At 37.5% G+C, this 20,609-nt stretch overlaps 1 protein-coding gene across 3 annotated transcripts in view; it reads right to left on the bottom strand.

The window, feature by feature from the left end:
- The window catches only part of CACUL1 (CDK2 associated cullin domain 1), a 66,700-nt gene that overhangs the window by 22,840 nt on the left and 23,251 nt on the right, over positions 1-20,609 (bottom strand). The window lies entirely within an intron of this gene.

Genomic DNA, 20,609 nt, shown 5'->3' with positions numbered 1-20,609 from the left:
AATTGAATGTTATTTCCATTTAACAACTGAGGCAACTGGGGCTCAGAAATATTTAGTCAACTGATTACAGTCCTACAGCTAATAAGCCCAAGAATTAAGACTCTAACCTTGTTCAAACTCAGTCCTTCCAACTATTTATAATCAATTTTTAGCACCCTGAAACTTTCAGAAAAAAGTTCAGACTTCCAATTTAGGCCACTATCTACCTCTCTGCTTTCACATCCTGCTCCTTCTCCCATGTAGCCCAGCACAGTCATCACATGGAACTACTAACAGTTCCCAAACAATGTCCGTGTGCTGCTTAGGCCTCCTTGACTGTATCTTCTACCTGACGCCTTTTATTACCACCCCCAACCAGACTCACCCTGGCTAACTTCTCCTACTCATCCTTCAAGATCTGTGTCACTTCCTCGAAACTGAGATATATGGCCCTTCAACAGGGCACCACCACACTTATTCACTTCTCCACTGGGTAGTCTCTGTCACTAAACTTTCAGCCCCTAGAGGGCAAGATCTGTGTCTTATCTTTATATCTCTAGTGCAGACCACAGAACCCGAACATAGTAGGTATAGATAAATGCCTTTTTTTTTTTTTTTTGCACTTAGGACAGTCTTGCTTAAATCTAAACTTGTTTAAATGTAAATCTAATCTAGCCTTGCTTAAATCTAAATTGCTATTTTATCATTTAACAAGACTATATGACAATTCATTTACCCCTCTGAATTTCAATTTCCATACATATAAAAAATAAGAAAAACACTAATTGTGCTATTTCCAAGATGTGCTGAGAATCAAAGAAAATAATGTGTGCTTAGAAAAATGTCAACTATTACACATGCACATGCAAGTAGCAAGAGTAAACTCCTTTATGAATTAACTACCTATTTGTTTAATACTTCAGAAAAACCTATTAACATTATTAAAGGCATTCTTTGTTAACTAAAAAAATTGGGGAAAATAGTTCCACATTATGGGCAAACTTTTCACTATAACTAATGAACAGAATCATATGTAATATCTTTCTCTAAACTGCTTTGAAGAACTCTGGAAATTATATTTCAATATTCAAAGAAATAAATTTTAGAAGTATGATATGAAAAAAGAAAATCTGAAGAGTTTTTGCATTAAAATAATTTTCCTTTTTCATAAAAGGATACTGTATCTATCCAAAAGTTAAAAGTATGAACATTGATCAAAAGCCACACTTAATAGCAGACAGAATAAATAAAATTGAATTCCTTAGTTATTCTTTTCAAGACTTCCCAAAGCCGCAAAGGTTATGAGTATTAAAAAGTACTTTTTGTACTGAATCAAATGTCAGAACATTTACTTAGCTTTCTTACTTCCACATTACATGTAGCACTTATTCAAAACCTCTTAAATGACAGACTACAATTTATAATAGTCTTCTAAAATAAATCCATTCTCTTTACTAGAAACCTAGAAATACCTGTTAGTAAAAAAACTAATCGAATTGTTCCTCCTTAAAACTTAAGTTCAGTATACTTTGGGTCCCATTGGGGAAATTGCTACCTATTTGATTTACATAATTTCACCATGAATGTATTTGGATTGGACATTAAATGAAATTTTTTACCTCTAAAATAAGCTTCATTTTCTTCTCAAATAAAATAAGAAAAAGCAATTGGCCAGAAAAATAACCATTACTCCAAACATGCTCCAACTTCTCATAACAGACTTAGATTCCCTGAAATTTGTAATATAGCTGGTAGGAATGTTTTCATTATTTCTTCTTCTTCTTTTTTAAATCAGTAATTCATTCATCTGGTTTAAAATTCAAATTAGTTCAAAAGGGTTTAGAGTAAAGAATTTACCTTTCATTCCTTCCGCACTGAACAAACCAACACTTAATTCCTTTATAATCTTTCAGAAGAATTTTACATATACACAAAAAAATAATCCCATTTATATCCTTTTTCACAAATGCTAACTTACAATCATACTGATCTGCACTTTTCCTAACAATGTATCTTGGAGACTGTTTTATTCTAGTGTTTCTCAAACATTTTGATATCAGGAACCCTTTATACTCTTAAAAATAATTGGAAATTCCAAAAAGCTTTTATTGATAATGTAGGTTGTATCTATTAATATTTACCATATTAGAAACTAAAACTGGGTTTTAAAACTATGTATTAATATATTCTAAAATGACAATAATAAGCTCATCACATTTTAACAATTTTAATGTTAAAATACAGTTAGATATTTTATATTATAAACTAAGTTATATGTAAATAACTATATTTTCCCCCAAAAAAATTAGTAAGAAGAGTGGTATTGTTTTTACAGTTTTGTAAGTCTCTTGAGAGTGGCTTAATAGAAGACAGCTGGATTCTCGTATCTGCTTCTGTAATGAATCAGTTGTGATGTGATGTTTTGGTTAAAGTAAATGAAGAAAATCCACCTTCACACAGATATGTAGTCAGAAAAGGAAGGCATATTTTAATAGCCTTTTCAAATAATTGTAGATATTCTTCTCTGAAACTTGACAAGTGGTAGTTTCTTAAAGGTTAGTTGGGATATGAAATCTGAAACTATCAATGAATTCTTGATACTCTATTACATTAAAACCCATTGTTCTATCTTCTACTTTGAATGGGTCTTTTACAGATACATTTTATAGCATTACAAACCGGTCATTTGAAAAATACTGACTCACTGAGTTATGTAGATCTAAATGTTGACACATTTCACTATACAACATCAAAAAAAAATTATCACCATCTATCTCATCAGAAAAGTCTTTTTAAGTATTGGGATGTTATCAAGATCATCGTTGTAGATACAGGTTTTCCAAAATTCTAATTTTCACTTCAAAGCTCAAATGTTATCATTGGCAACAAATACCGTCAGTTGTTTTCCTTGAAGTGACACACTTCTTTCATTTTTCAGAAAATGTCTATTAAACACCAGTCTAAATAACCATAGTTTGCCAGTCATTCTTTCAAATAAAAGCAGTGTTTTATAGGGGAAAACACTAGCTTAATAGCTAGTTTAGCTCAAAACTCATATAACCACAGAAGTGCTATTTCTCAAAACAATCATTGTTACTTTAGTATACAGCTTCCCATTTCTTCACAAAGAATATTTTTCTAAGTATACGCAAAGTCACAATTCAATAAAATTAATATTTTTCACTGCTTCATCTAGGACATTCTTAAGTGAAATGCTTTTGTTTTCTGCTGTGAGTTTGTAGAAGTGAAGATTCATGCTAAGGCACCAAGCAGTTTTACCCACCATTGCTTTTGCACCATCAGACCAAATATCCACATAGTGAAAAGGGAAAATAAGATCTTAGTAGTATTAGAAAAACAGTTTTGATTTTACAGACCCCCTGAAAAGATTTCAGGGACCCTCAGAGGTCCTCAAACCACTTTTTAAAGAAATCTATTCTTTTAAGTACAATGTTTGAATGTACTATTTATTTAACCAGTCCCCCATTTGATAGCTTGTTGCTAATCTTTTATTACCACAAGATGTTGCAATGGATTACTTCATACAGATGTTATTTTGTAGAGTAATTTTAAAGAAAAATTAAGTTTAAAAAAAGTAGAATTAGATGATAATCATGTATCATCATATAAAAATGAAATAATTTTGGTACTTAAGAGTTTTATAGAACCAATCTGCTAAATATCCCTTAAAAATATATATACATATACACATATATATATATTTGCTTACTAGGTATATTCCTTAATTATCTTTAATTTTGAAAGCTAGATAAGGAAGCTTGGTCAGTTACTCTAATTAGACATATATTAATTTTTAGAACAGCATGACTTGTTCAAATAATTTTACTAGCCAACAGACAAATATACTATGGTCTAGGTCAGTACTGCCCAACAGAACTTCCTGTGATGATGGAAATGTCCTATATCTGCACTGTCCGATATGGCAGCTGCTAGTCATGTGTGACTACTGAGCACTTGCAATGTATTTAATACAACTAAGAAAGTGAATTTTTATGTCATTTTAATTTTAAAGTTACATGTGACTAGTGGTAACCAAACTGGACACTGCAGATGTAAAATACAAATAAGGTCCACAGTTCCACAATTTCATAATTATATCCCTCCTCTTCTATCTACGCCCTACCCCCATCCCACCAAAATGAAACATGAAAAAAATTTAAGAATATATGCTTTTATGTTCACAAAAACGTTGTAGTTATCTTTAAATAAAGAAATGACTTTCGTATGTTATAATGAAATAGGGAGGAAGAAAAGACGGGAAGGAAGGATCTAATAAACATAACAAGGCCACTAACATATATCTTTGTGGAAGTAATACATGTTCACTGAAATTTTTAAAATTAAAAATGCAATTATAGGAATACAACCACTACCAAGAATGGTAGATAACTACCATCAACATTTTCTTCTGTTCTTCTGTGTGTATGTTTTATAACAAATACGCAATTATTCTGTAATCTGCTATTATCACTCAGCTATATATATCATCGACACCTCACAGACCAAATGTATTTCAACAACGTGATTATAATGACTGTCGGGCCCCACCATTGTCTACTTCATCAGTCCCTCTTCATTAGATACTTAAAACCAAGCTCTGCTGTCTGCATTACCCAGGTTTGCGTGGTACTTCTACTCCAGATTAGCACTTCAGTGGTGCAAATGTGTTGCGTGTCTTCAGCAACAATACAATCTTATATTTAAACAAAAAATGACACCACTCGTTGCTTGAGAGAGACCAGGTTCGGGAACTATGGCACATTTGCCTAGGCCAGTGAATTTCAAAGAATGCTGCTCTCCAAGTCACCTGAAGGGCTTGTTAATGATGCAGATTCCTTTGCCACAAAGTCCAGACTCAGAAACTTTCCAGAAGTGTATATTTTTAAAGAGAACTTCAGGGGATTCTTTAAACAGCTGGCCCAGCAGCTGTTAAGCATTTAGAAGCCTGTACCTTAGACCACTTCAAAGGAAAGAGAGGTGCTCTATGGGAAGGAAGTCTAGAGGATCCAAGAGAGGGCAGAGCAGTAATTACCCACCCTACACAAGGCATTTATTGCATGACAATAGTGACACTGCAGCTGCAAACTATACTGAAATCAATAAAAATATGATACACTAACATTTTAATATTAGTGTTAAGACTATAGGTGAATTGTTCTTTTTAATTTAACAGCTTCTTGATTATTATCAACTTCAGTGATTATGAAGTTATTAAAGTGCAACGGTGAAGTTCTAACTCCACTTAGAATGCAGAAAGCCATCAGAGAACATCAGTCCTGCCCTGATGATAAGAAAAAGCTAGTTAACCTACATAATCAATTCTCTGAGCTCATCAGAGACCTGAGGTCACTACATTTTACAACTGCCATGTCCAACCAAGTGAACTGAATTCCAAAGAGTGACAAGCTCTTCTAAGGAAAGAAAGGACACGTGAACTGCTTCTCTCTGGTGATGGCAGCCATAAAAGCTGGTACAAGAACAACAGAAGCTGAAATAAACCATTAAAGGCCCAGTGTGAACTAGCAGTATAGAATCCCTGGGAGCCTCAACACAAGGGCAGGCCATACCTACTCCCCAGCTCTTTTCCATGGGTTTCCACTGGGCCTTTGAGACGAATAACTGAGGGCACTGAAAGAGATCAGAGAGCCACCTTTTATGGCACAGATGTGCTAGGCCTGTCAAGGTTTGAGGGTGGGGCAGGAGTCCCTAAGGAAACCCATGCACACTGCGGGCCCATCACGAGTAAACAGCTGCTGATTAGCTGCCAATGGAAGACATGAATGAAAACTGCCTGTGCGCTGGACCCTACTCGCCTACAAAGCAAAAGCCATTTGTTGAAGGGAAGGGGTAAGAGATCCACCTGCACCCTGGTGACCCTTCTTTTACCTGAGGCAAAAACTGTCTACTATGGGGGGATGCACAGGGAATCCTCTAGCCCTCCTGTCACAGGCAAAGGTCAGCAATCAGCGGGGAGGGAGCAGAAAATGCATTCACGCCCAGGTTTCTGCACTACTACAAAACAGAAGCATCCTGCTGCTGAGGGAAGTGCAGGAAACCTGCTCACTCCCAAAGCCCCCCATGGATACAAGGCGAAATTTGGCTGCCACAGGGTGTGGGGGACAAGAGGTGCAGGGGTAGGGAGAAAGCAAGAAACCCTCCGGAGCTCTAGACCAGGGGTCAGCAAACCAGAGCCTGCAGGCCAAATCTGGCCCACCACCTGTTTTTATAAATAAAGTCTGACCGGAACACAGTCATGTCCATTCGTGTATGGATTGTCCACAGCTGCTTCCACGCTGCAACAGCAGAGTTAAAGATGCTGCAATAGAGACCACAAGGCCCGTGAGGATAACTACTACCTGGTCCTTGGCAGCAAAAGTTTACCAACCCCAGTTCTAGACCTTGAACTGAGAAGGACAAGGCTATCTGCAAATGGGGTGAGGAAGAGGGAGACGAGAACACTGAGAAAGCCCCACTTCCGAGGGTTCAGGTGCACGGGGACTACCTATGACTGAGGCAGGAGCAAGAGAACCAGGGAAAAAAACCCAAACCCAAAATCCTGCTCCCCACCCCGAAGCCCTGCACCAAGTAACAGGCAACGGCCATCCACTCACTGCTGGGAGAGGGCAATAGTGCAAAGAAAGGCCCCCGCCACAAAGGAGGGCCTGCTAAGGGCTGAGGCTAGAGCAGGAGCACTGAAAAAAACCCCTCCTGATTCACACTAAGAACAGAGCAGTCACCGTCCACTGCTAGAGAACCTAGGCCTTACTGTTTACTGAAACGATAAAACGCAAACCCAAGTCAACCACTAATACGACTGATTCAACTCCTCACACCAACAGCCCGACAGAAGAGAGGCAGGCCCATTACTAAGCATAAATATTATTTATGTCAGTCTCTACTGATGTTTTTATACAATGTCCAGCATTCAGTTAGAAACACCAAAAAGTAAGAAAACACACCCACTGTCAAGAGTTAAACAGTCAACAGGCCCAGACACAGAGATGCCCACAAGTTGGAACTATCATACAGAGACTTTAACATAACTATGATTAATGTATGTTATGACCCAGTAGAAGAGGTGGGCAACATGCATAAAAAGATGGGGAATTACAGCAGACAAATGAAAAGGTTTTTTTTTTAAGTCAAACGGAAATGCTAAAAGTTTTCAAACAGTTCCTTCATAATCTTTTAACATTTTAACATTTATTCCTATATTACCAAGTATGACTTCGGCATTTTGGATACGATACAAATGGACCTGAATGCTCTCTTAATATTGTTTTCTATATCAAACTGGAAATTACTTTTTAAAAAAAATTTGCCTCTACATGACTAACTTTAGCAAAAATGAATAGAGTGTAATATACTTTTAGTCTAACCAACTTATTCCATGACTTTCCAGAGCAATACCACTCTGCCAACAGACAGATTTATCAAGGCTCCAGAAGCAATACTAATTACACCTAAGGCTGACGGAGATGCTACATAAAACTGGAATTTCTTTCCAAATAGACAAATCCATACATCTGGCATTATATTCTTATCTATTCCCATTCCTGCTGTGCAGATATTGTTTCCACAGTAAAGTATCCAAAAAACGTAAGTTACATAGACGGTAAATGAATCTCGGGAGCTAGTAAGAACTATAATGTACACATTAGATGCTCCTAATATAAGTTGTAAGGATGATTTTCTAATTAAAAGCAACAATAAAAAAGTCGAAGTGAGTCTAAAAGACAGCAGAAGACATTTCTCTCTTAGGTCTCTTAACTTTCAAAGTTAACTGCTACTATCATTACTATTACAATTACATGGAAATTTCTTCCCCGCTTATTTCTAAGACAAGACTTGCCTCCTTTTCCAAATACTATTTGGACTTGAACACTAAACATAATTAAAGCCAAGCCTCTGTGATCCTGGATTCCTTTAGCTTATCCACATAACAATGAGATAAACCTAGGTTCTAATCTCAGCTTTTTAACAGACAAGCTAGGTAACAAAGAACAGTTACAGAAGGTTCAAGATTACTTCATAAGAGAAAATATCCAAAGTCAGATGAACTAGGATGACTTCTCAATTTCCTATACGCCTCATCTCTTTTACCACTGAGCAAAACTTCCAATTTAAGTACATAACTCTGTCTCAAAATAAAAAGTTTATTTTAAAAAGAATACAACTCCTGGGCTTCCCTGGTGGCACAGTGGCTGAGAATCAGCCTGCCAATGCAGGGGACACGGGTTCGAGCCCTGTCTGGGAAGATCCCACATGCCGCAGAGCAACTGGGCCCGTGAGCCACAATTACTGAGCCTGCGCGTCTGGAGCCTGTGCTCCGCAACAAGAGAGGCCGCGATAGTGAGAGGCCCGCGCGCCTCGATGAAGAGTGGCCCCCACTTGCCACATCTAGAGAAAGCCCTCGCACAGTAACGAAGACCCAACACAGCCATAAATAATAAAATAAATAAATAAATTAAAAAAAAAAAAAGAATACAACTCCTAAATGTACTCTTTACACTCTAATAAACAACTGCAAATAATTATTCATTATTTGAGTGATTTGACTCTCCTGCTCATCATAAATTCCATTTCCTGAGTTAAGGATGCTGTTTTAACTGGAATAAGTAGATGGTTCTAATAATCTCAGCTGTAAGGCAAGCATATGGTTTTTATTTTTGTCAACTAGTAAGTACTTTTACTGGATCTCTTTGGGGCCTGGCACTATGTTAAGTTCTATAAGGACACATGAAAAGAAAACACAGACCCTGCCTTCAAAGGATGGTAGTAAACTTATTAGAATTATGGTCTGAATGGAAGCCTATAGACTGATAGAGGGTTAAGGCGTCTCACTGGCAAATTCTCTAAGAACAACTCTGCTATAACAACTACTTTAAGTTCTAGTTTGGACTTAAAAATAGATCTCCAAATAACTTATTCAGAAGGACTTTCTGGGGACTTCCCTGGTGGCACAGTGGTTAAGAACCCGCCTGCCAATGCAGGGGACACGGGTTTGAGCCCTGGTCCGAGAAGATCCCACATGCCGCGGAGCGACTAAGCCCATGCGCCCCAACTACTGAGCCTGCGCTCTAGAGCCCGCGAGCCACAACTACTGAGCCCGCGTGACACAACTACTGAAGCCCGCGCACCTAGAGCCCGTGCTCCGCAACAAGAGAAGCCACCGCAGTGAGAAGCCCACGCACTGCAACGAAGAGTAGCCCCTGCTCGCCGCAACTAGAGAAAGACCACGCGCAGCAACAAAGATCCAACGCAGCCAAAAATAAATAAATAAAATAAATAAATTTATTTAAAAAAAAAAAAGACTTTCTGTGAAGAGATAGTTACCAGTTGGCAATGATATTTACCTTACTTGAAATCTATGTAAAAAGGATAACAGACAATCTTCTCACTATCTAAAAATCTTCCTCACTATAGCAAGGAGTAAACAGCATTATTTTGGGAGAATGAAAGATTTTTTAAACACACTTTGTAGCTCAACAGATACAGAAATTGTAGCCTTTAAAAAATATACAAGCTTTCAAATGACTGCATACAACTAGTTGAATTATGCTGCCACCCACTGGACAAAACACAAATAGCAAAGCAATCCATGGCTCGTTTTAAACACTAAAATAACCTGGTTTCATTTGTTGGCAGTTTGGCAATAAAGCTTTTACAGGTAATCTGGGGTCTATGAAGACTGAATCAAAGTTAAATCATGTTGACTGATTATGATTTAGTTTCTATTAATTTCCATTATTAATTGGTTTGAGAGTCAAATTATATTTAACTCAACCAAGATATATTTAGCTTAAAAGACATTAAAATTACTCTAAATTCATTTAAATGAATGGTTTAAATGCAATTAGTTAACTTCCTTTACAACAGTTGACAAATAAATACTCATTGACACTATTCTAAATCCTGCCTTATTTGAGAATAAAAATCGCACCATTTTCCTTTTCTGCTTCTGTCTTGGTGGTCTCTCCTCCTTAGGACCCTGCACTCAGGTTAGTATTATCAGTGCTGTTCCGAATAACATTTCAATGTTATTGTCCTGGCCTGGGAACCAAAATCTCTGTTTAAACACTGTTTCTTGGTGGTAATGTACAGTGTAAGTTCCAAACCACTGACAAAGAAACTGTTGGAAGAAACACACTTGCTAGTGGGTTCCTGACTATAAAGTTACTAGATCAAAATATCAGAATATTTTTATTTGGCCAAAGTGAAAATATACTCTCAATTTAATAAAGTATATTAACATATACAATAAATTTATCAACATTACGTGGGGAGAAAATGCCTCCCAACTGCTCTAGTGGATTCCAGATTCAGATGTACACAAAAATAATCAAATTGTCTAAGTCTCATTTAAAACAGTTTTAAGAGTAAAGGATGTTATATCCATGAAGTTCAATTATCCAAATGGTAGTGGGATAAAACAGAATCTTCTAAGTATTATCAATTCAAATACTGATTTTAACAGTCAACGCCCCCCCAAAATCTCAGTGACTTAACAAAACAGAGCTTAGATAAACAAAATGTGGTATAACCAAACAATGGAATGTTTTTCAGCCAAAAAGAATAATGAAGTATCATACTATAAACATGAAAGAACCTTGAAAACATGCTAATAAGTTAATTAAGCCAGATACAAAAGGTCATATATTGACTAATTCCATTTCTATGAAGTGTCCAGAATAGGCAAATCCACAAAGTAGATTCGTTACTGCCAGTGGCTGAGAGGAGGGGAGATTAGTGAGTGGCTGCTAATAAGCGCTGGCTTCTTTCTGGGGTGACTAAAATGTTCTGAAATTAGTGATGATGGCTGCACAACTTCATGACTATACTAAAAACCACTGAGTTGTACACTTTAAGAAGGTGAATGTTAGGGTATGTGAATTGTATCTCAATAAAAAAATAACAAAATTTTTTAATGTGTTTAAAAAGAAAAAAAAATATAGCAAAGTTTTCTTTCTCCCATGTTACATGCCCATCTTGAGGGTCTGCTTCATGTTATAATCACTCAGGGACGCAGGTTAAGGGAGCCTTTACCACCTAGAACACTTGGCAGAGAAAGGGAAACATGGAAAATTGGACTGCCGATCTTAAAGGCTTCAGATCTTTGGGTATATACCTCACCAAACACACTTCACTTTCTCTTACAATTCACAGGCCAAAGCACTTGACCAAGTCTAACTTCAATGGGATAGAGAAGTACACTCCTGACTGGAAACATTTGGTTAACAGCATTAAGACCAGCATATTTACCTAACGAGCACTTAGTTCAATACCACACAGGCCAAGAGAAACAAGTAAGTCAGGATTCATGCCCTTAAGAAGCTCCCATGGGCTTCCCTGGTGGCACAGTGGTTAAGAATCCACCTGCCAATGCAGGGGACACAGGTTCGAGCCCTGGTCCAGGAAGATCTCACATGCCGCAGAGCAACTAAGCCCGTGCGCCACAACTACTGAGCCTGCGCTCTAGAGCCCACGAGCCACAACTACCGAGCCTGCGTGCTACAACTACTGAAGCCCGCGTGCCTAGAGCCCTTGCTCCACAACAAGAGAAGCCACTGCAGTGAGACCCGCGCACCGCAACAATGAGTAGCCCCCGCTCACCGCAACTAGAGAAAGCCCGTGCGCAGCAACAAAGACCCAACGCAGCCAAAAATAAATAAAATACATAAATTAAAAAAAGAAGCAGCAGCTCCCAGTGTTGCAAAGGTGACATCCTGCTGGTAACTAAATGTATGCCAAGTGCTAAACTAAGGACTCTAGCAGCAACACAAATAAAGTGCTACAGCAGCAAAGAAGAGAAAGTGATTAGTTAAGCCTACCGGGAATAAAGAAGTTAAAAACTGGGAAAACCCTAACAGACAACTAGAACGCCCCCTCTGCAGAAAGGGAAGGGAGGAAAGAAATAGTGGCAAAAGAAACGAAGAAAATACACAAAGATAAAAAGACATCCTCTCCCACATTTAAATTTTAAAAGCAAAATATTGTTACACTATCTTGCTGAGTTCAGGTGTAAAGAGCCTTGAAATTCTTGTTAAGGAGTATGGTCTTTGCTCTTTAGGTAAAACGAGAGGCAGAAGGTTGAGAAAATGAATGACATGACACGTCTAAAAAATAAACAAAATGCATTGAGGGAAGGTGCAGGGTCAAGATACAAACTAGAAATCTTTTTCTATTGTTCAAGAAAGTACGAATAAGGACCTAAACTAGGGAAGTAGCAGGGGATAAATTTGAGACATTTTACAAGGGAGAAAATCAGCAAGACTTGTGACTCATTTCATATCTCTATCCTACTACTCATCACATTTCAGTATATTAAAATGACCATTGCACATTTCCCCTAAACAGTACAAAGAATAAATCCATCTTATTTATCACTGTACCCTTTGCATCTAGCACAATGCCTGGCACGTGGACACTAAATGTTAGCTGAACTAAACATTCTAAAACCACTATCATCATTCTCCTTCCCTCTCTCAAGTCCCCACTACCAACTTCTAACAATTCCACTGAAACCAAAATGATCTTTAAATCCTCTCATCCCACCTCTCTTCCAACTTAAGTATTGTCTTATCTATCCTGTTTCTTCTTTTTTTTTTTTTTATAATGCTTTGTTATTTTTTTTTTATTATTATTATTATTTTTTTATGGCTGTGTTGGGTCTTCGTTTCTGTGCGAGGGCCCTCTCCAATTGCGGCAAGCGGGGGCCACTCTTCATCGCGGTGCGCGGGCCTCTCACTATCGCGGCCTCTCTTGTTGTGGAGCACAGGCTCCAGACGCGCAGGCTCAGTAATTGTGGCTCACGGGCCCAGTTGCTCCGCGGCATGTGGGATCCTCCCAGACCAGGGCTCGAACCCGTGTCCCCTGCAATGGCAGGCAGACTCTCAACCACTGCGCCACCAGGGAAGCCCTATCCTGTTTCTTTGATCTCTGCAATGTGCCCCAGATATCTCTTTCTCCCTTTTCATTGCCAACAGGTTCACAATTTCTTATCCAAGATTCCTAGGGCCAGATGTGCCATAATTCAGAGGATTTCAGATTTAGAAGGTATTATGGTACATATACCATATACTATGTAAAATACCCAGTAGAGATTGGGAATATCAACCCAGTGATATTTCTGGGAGAAAATACATGAATGTTCCCAACTAAGTTCCTTCCTCACATGAGTTTAAATCAAGTTTACTCCAAATGAGTTTTGGCACCAAACTTAGAGGGAAACAAATCCATTTTCAAAGCTTTTTTTCTATTTTGGAATTACAGATAAGGGACTGTGGACCTGTAATTCACCTAGTCTACTGTAATCACATCTCATTCTTTCCTACTCCAATCCTTCTTGTATCGATCTTCCTAAAATGTAACTCCTGGCATTTAAGGGCTTCTACAATTTGGCTCCAATCTGTCTTTTTCATCCTTATCACCTCCTAATCTCCCTCAAATACCTCACATTCTATCCGCATAGGACCACTCCTTGTTACCCAAACCTCTCTTACCCATAAGCCTTTACTTATGGAAGTTCTCTCAGCTCAAAACACCCCCTCCCCAAATATCATTTTTCATGACTTTTTTTTAAACTGTTCTTAAATTTATTTATTTATTTATTTATTTATTTTTGGCTGTGTTGGGTCTTCGTTTCTGTGCGAGGGCTTTCTTTAGTTGTGGCGAGCGGGGGCCACTCCTCATCGCGGTGCGCGGGCCTCTCACTGTCGCGGCCTCTCTTGTTGCGGAGCACAGGCTCCAGATGCGCAGGCTCAGTAGTTGTGGCTCACGGGCCCAGTTGCTCCGCGGCATGTGGGATCTTCCCAGACCAGGGCTCGAACCCGTGTCCCCTGCATTGGCAGGCAGATTCTCAACCACTGCGCCACCAGAGAAGCCCTCATGACATTTTTAATGCCGCCTTCCTCTTCATTCCTCCATCTGCCTGTGATCATTTCACCTTTAGTCTGACACAGCACTTTCTTTATTCTGCTTTGTACCATAGTTCCCTGAATATTTCTTATTGTTCCAAAGGTACACTAGCAGAGATTGTGACAATTCTTTTTTTGGGTTTCATTTGTTGTTCTTTTTCTAATTTCTTGGAATAAACGCTAAAGCCACTGATGTGTTAATTTCTCACTATGATTGTGGAGTTGTCTGTTTCTCCTTTTGGATCTGTTGATTTTTCTGGGTATTTTGGGTCGATACAAATTTAGAATTATTATCTTCCTAGTAACTGAACGTTCTGTCATAATAAAAGGTTCTCTTTATATCCAATAATACTTCTTGCTCTGAGTCTACTTTTTATGATATCAATGTAGCTATATCGTTTTTCTTTTTGGCTAATGTTTGTATGGTGTATCTTTTTTCATCACTTGCTTGCAATCTTTCTGTCTCCTTATATTTTAGATGTGTCTCATGTTAGCAGCATTTAGTAAGGCTGCAGAATGTCATTCAATCCAATAATTATTTACCTTTTTAAGGCAGCATTTTGTCTTTGACATTTCATGTACTTGATACACTGAAGTTTATTATCTTACTATTTTTCTATTTGTCCCATCTGTTCTCTGTACCTTTCTCTATCCTTTCTTGACTCCTTTATTTTCAAATTATTCCATTTTCTCTATTATCTTGTTAATTACACTTTTTACTATTTTTTTTTAGTGATTACCCTAAGGTTATAGACTGCATCCTTGTCTTACCATAGTCTGAAATAAATGAGTACTTTTACCTCTTCCTCAACAATGCAAGGGCCTTAGAACATTTAAAATCCTTTTACCTTCTTCCTCAACAATGCAAGGGCCTTAGAACATTTAAAATCCTTTTACCTTCTTCCATCTTCCATGCAACTGTCATGTGTTTGGGTTATTTATATTATACCCTATAAGACATTATCACTATTATTATTCTACACTTGCATATTTATCTTTGTTTTCCTTCATTCCTACTGATTCTCCAAATTTTCATCTAGGGACATATTCTTTCTATCTGAAGAACATTCCAGTATTTCTTTAAAGTTAGAGACTACTGGTGATGAATTCTCCCAACTCTTGTCTAAAAAATGTATTTCTCCATTTCTCTTGGTTTTATGATCACCTCACCTCCTAATATAACTACATATTTCTGACTGAACGTCAGACACTGCTTATGAAAAATTATGGAAACAATTTGATGTCTAGGATAATGTTCTTTCTCCAGGAAGAATTTACTTTTCGCTTCTGGTAAGCAACTAGAGGAGCTAGCAAATCCAGACCATCTTAATCCAATCAGGAATCAAGTGCCAGCTACAACAAGCTAGTCTGTAACTTATTATTCTTACTACACCTGGGATGTGATCCTTTAGGTTTGGTGGGACCTAAACTCCAATTTTTATTACCCTATCCCCATAAACCCATCAAAGCTCTATTAAATTTCTCAGCCTATTAGCCTCCTCTTCCAGAATAAATAGGTGCCTCTAGTAGAGAAATGGGTCAAGTGCTAGTCTCCCGTCTCTGGATTTCCTCCTTTTCCCAGGTCTTGGTCCTACAATTCTTCATTTTTTTATTAGCTCCCTGGCCCATTTAAAAAATTGTTCTCAGCAGGAGGGTTGGTCTAAAATTATCTAGCCTTATCAATCATATGTCTACGGCTGTACCTAACAGAGTACCTTGCATAGTTATATAGGAAAGAGCTAGCTATATTAGGTTCCCCACTAGGAAGCCCTGTAACCAATCAACCAGCTCAGTTGTTTTTATACTGTCCAAGAAATCAACTGTGATCGAGAAAAGCAACAGGGAGTCTTTAAGGTTTTGGAACAAGAAAGTATGCCCATCAAAAATTAGCATTTTTAGAGGATTAGTCAGTCAAAAGAACAGACTGCAGAAAGGCAGACCAGTTAGGAGAGTACTGCTCTAGTGCAGGCATGAGCCAATAATAAGGAAAAAGATGACAGCAATGGGAATGAAAGGGGACAGAAGGAATGAAATTACCGTATTCTATCAACCTTGACTATCACCTGGAAATAACAGGTAAGGGAGAAAAAAGGAGTCAAAGGTGAATATAAAATCTCAAGTCTGAGAGTAAGACTGATTTGAGAGAAGAGGAATTTAGATTCAGACATGAATATGAAGTATCTGTAAGAAGAAATCCAAGTTGAAATGTCCAATAGGCATTTGGAAAAGCTGGTTTGAGCCCTCACCAAAAGTATAGTGATTGCTAAAAGTTTCAACAGAATTTGCCAAAACTAACCAGAATATTGTTCACTGAACTAATAAACCAATTTTGGTATATCAAAAAATCAGAACTGGAAATTCACATTTTGAGGCTTTGGAGACATGGAAAAAGGAAAATAAAATAGAGATGTTCATTACCACATTTAAAGAACAGAGGAGTGAAGCACAAGCGGAGAGAACGGTTTAAAAAAAAAACTAAGGCAAAACATATGTCACAGTTCAAACAATCTAGTAGTAAGTAAACAGCATAGATATACACGTAATAAAATACAAGAGTGAGCAGAATACTAAGTAGGTTTAGCTATATAAGTAGTTTAACAGAAAAATTTTTTAAGTTACCGAAGTGGTCGAAAAGTCATTGTTTCCAAAATGAAAACAATATTTATTTTTTTAAAAGAGGAAGCAAGTTAGATTATGTTGTTATATTAAAGCATTTAGGTTCAACAAATTAAAATAATCTTTTACAGTCTCTAAAAACCAGTATTCTCTAGCTTTTAAATCAATAACTGCGGAATAGGAAACATTATTTCATACACTCTTCAGTCCCTCCAACACTGATATGGCTTTTGATAGAGATAAGTAAGTCACTCTGGGCCATGTAAACTACACACACACCAGTAGCTATTTTAAGATGTCCTTGAGAGATAAGAGGCTGATGCCCTAAAGGTTCAACTCATTGATTTTTATCAACCCCAACACTAAATTTCTGATTATCTGCCAAATTCAACTCATCCCACACTCCTGTTTTAGCTAATAAGAATATTTCATTACTAAAATCAGAGCTGCAACTGCAAACAAAACACTCCACCCAAATAAAACTTTTTTGGCTCATGGGGCCTGGCATACACTCTTGTTCTGTCCCCAGTGAAAACTGCCCTTAAGGTCTCTATAAGGTAGAGATTACACCAAGATTATGCCACATACTTCCAACACTGAATAAATTAACGTACTGGATTAACTGAACAATGAATAAATTCATTGCCTAAGCATCTAGAGACACAAAGATTAGTGGTCATACGAGGCTAATTATTCTACTCTTCCCACTGGTCAAATTTGATGCTGAGCATTCACTCAACCTCTGCTGAGCTGTAACTGTGCCAGGCACTAAGGATAAAAACACAAACAAGCCCTCAAAGGAGGACAGGGCCGTGAGGTGGCCACAGGTGGACGCAAAAACAATACAGAGTTGTTATTGCCAAGACGCTACGAACACACACAAGAAAAAGTTCCAATGGCCTTTTTGTTTGTTTGTTTGAGGGGAGTGCGAGGGTTCTAGGAAGATTTTACACAGGTGGACACAAATGAGTTTAAGCCTGAGAAAAGAATGAAGAAGCATTTGCCAAGCAGGAAGCAAAGAAAAAATATCTTAGAACTGAGCTTAAAGCAACCAGATGTTTCAGTAAAGCCACTTCATTTCAACGTTGAGAAAATTCACAAGATGATATTAGCATGTTTAATCAAGAGGCACACAGTTGCTGAGTGGCAGAGTTGAGACCAGAGCACAGGTCCCCATGTTTTTATCCACTTTACCCTGCTATTTAATAATGGTTCGAGTTTACACTCTTTTACAAAAAAGATCATTTCAAAGTAAGATTTTTTTATAGTCCCATATTGCTGAACTCAAAGTAGGACATGTATTGATTCTAAAAACAAGCTAAATTCCCTGGTTTTACATCGTATATTACCTTCACATTTATCAATATGGTGTTTTAAATAATAGCATCAAAAGAGCTATCACCCTTGTCTATGTTATTTTTATAAGAATTATTCCTATTATTAGTATAAAGCAAAAATTCTTTGGTTACCTAATATGCTATATTAGTAATGGTGGAGAAAACAGGCACTCTGAAACATACAGAACTAGTGGGAGCATATAACTTGGTACAACTTTTGTGAACCACAAAATATGGACATAGTAAATGACATGACAGGCGGACCTCGGAGATACTGCACGTTCAACTGCAGACCACCGCAAAAAAGCAAATATCAATAAATCGAGTCACATGAATTTTTTGTTTCCCAGTGCATACAGACGTTATATTTACACTATACTGTAGTCTATTAAGTGTGCAATAGCATTATGTCTAAAAAAAACAATGTACATACCTTAATTTTAAAATACTTTATTGCTAAAAAATGCTACACGTCATCTGAACCTTCACCAAGTCACAGCAGTAATATCAAAGATCACTGATCACAAATCACAATAACAAATACAGAAATAATGAAAAAGTTTGAAATATTGCGAGAATTACCAAAATGTGACACAGAGACAAGAAGCAAGCAAATGCCATTGGAAAAATGATGCCGAAAGACTTGCTCAGCACATGGTTGCCTCAAACCTTCAATTTGTAAAAAATGCCATATCTGTGAAGTACAATAAAGCGAAGCACAATAAAACTTACAAGACTGATTATTCACTGTAGCACTGTTAGCAACAGCAAAAGACTGGAAGCAACCTAAATATTCATTGATTAAAAAGTGGTTAAATAAATTGAGGTACATCAATAAAGCAAGGTACAATGAACTATTATGCATTCCTGATAAAGAATAAAGGAGCTCTACACACGCTGACAGGGATCACTCTCCAAAACCTCAGAAACTTACTCTCTGAACCTCAGTGACTCTCAAATATTAGTACCCTGTGCAGCCCATCCTGGGCAAGTAACAGGTTACCTTTGTATTACTGACAATTGATCAAGCAAATTTATGCCAGAGAATGTAGCCAAGTGGCCTTCCAAAACTCCCAATTAGATTGAGCTTGATAACACAGTACTATAGTGCCCTCTAACTTTAAAAAATATTTTACAGTAATATTCTAATTGTAAGAATGAAATGTAGTCATATAGTGCTTACAAAATTAAGTACAAGAAAAAATTCTACTCAAGCAGAAACTGCAATATGACAAATAACTAGCAAATCACAATTCTATCAGTCAAATTAATGACTCACGTGTGATGGCAAAGCATACGTGTAAAACATATTATAAAATTTCCAATTCACATTTCATAGATAACTTTTATAAGCAGGACAAGTAATTATTTTATCCTTATAATTTGAACTGAAATGGTTCGCTTTCTGTTTTAGAATATTTAACATTATTTCAATAATAGCAAAACAGTATTCATAAAACAATCCTTTTTGAGATGAGTTCTTTGTTGATCTAATGAAATCTCTGGTACACCCTGCACCCCAAAGACCACCTAGACTTCAGGTTAAAAAACGAGATCAAACTCGGATTTCTACTAGAAAAGCTTTCACTATCCAACAGAGAGTAAATATTTATAAACATTCATTTGCTATACATTTCATTCAGCAAGTTACGCTTAGTATGTATGAGATACTGGGCAAGGTACTAACAGCACAATAATGAAAACAGACATGCTCCTCTGCCCTCTCAGGACACAATACTGGGGTGGGGAATGTGGGGAAGGGGAACAGCTAAACCAGAAATTACACAATGAACTACCATGATGTACTGGGTGTTACAGAAGCACAGATGAGGGGCTCCCAAACCTGACTTGGGGAACAAGGTATCAGAGAATGTTCCCCAAAACAAATGATGTCTAAGCGGCAGCCTAAATGGTAAGTTCACACTGACTGAAAAAATAAGAGGGCAGAGGAAAAGGAAGAATGTTTCAGGCAGTAAAGTTCACATGGCAAAAGCCAAGATGTGAGATAGTACCTAAAATGTTCAAGGAACTGAAATAAGTTCAGTATGCAGGAGCAGAAAGATAAGACATCAGGCGCAGAAACAGGCAGGAGTCAGAAAGTGAAAGGCTTCCTAAATCGTATCAAGAAATTTAGACTTTATTCTAATAGGAATATGATAATCAGAGCTGTACTTTAGAAACAGTCACTCTGATTGAAACGCAAGATTCTAGTTAGACGTGTTAAGACTAGAGGCAGAGCACCAACTAAGATGAGCATTTTAGTAAAACACTTGAGATGATGCGGCCTGGACTGGGTGGTGGCCAAGTGGACAGGAGCCAAGAGAGAAAGAGAACATAAACAGGATTCAGCAGTAAATCGAACGTGGGGATTCAGAGAGAGGGTAGTCAAGAATTAGTAAGCAAATCATTCAAAGCTACAATGCGCAGATCTTAGGTTTCATCTATGGTCTACATACAATGCCTAGCGCTAAATATATTTGTTAAATGAATAAAGATTTTGTATTTAATGGCAAAAAGATGAAGAAAACAATTTACACTAACAACAGGAAAAAGATATATTTGGCTATGATAAACACAGCTCTGGCTATACTTTAAAAAAAAAAAAAACACAAGGTAAGTGAGGAGAATATCCAAATAGCAACCCAGCACTTGCTAGAAACTGTGGATATTTCAAAATTGCTGGAGCACTTCCTAATTGTGGCGTGGACCCTGGTGATCTACTGCTGACTGACTTTTCTGC

Source organism: Eubalaena glacialis, chromosome 1 (genome assembly GCF_028564815.1).
Source record: "Eubalaena glacialis isolate mEubGla1 chromosome 1, mEubGla1.1.hap2.+ XY, whole genome shotgun sequence".
NCBI lineage: Eukaryota > Metazoa > Chordata > Mammalia > Artiodactyla > Balaenidae > Eubalaena > Eubalaena glacialis.
The sequence above is the reverse complement of the archived record's forward strand: the minus strand, read 5'-3'. Positions and strand labels throughout refer to the sequence as shown.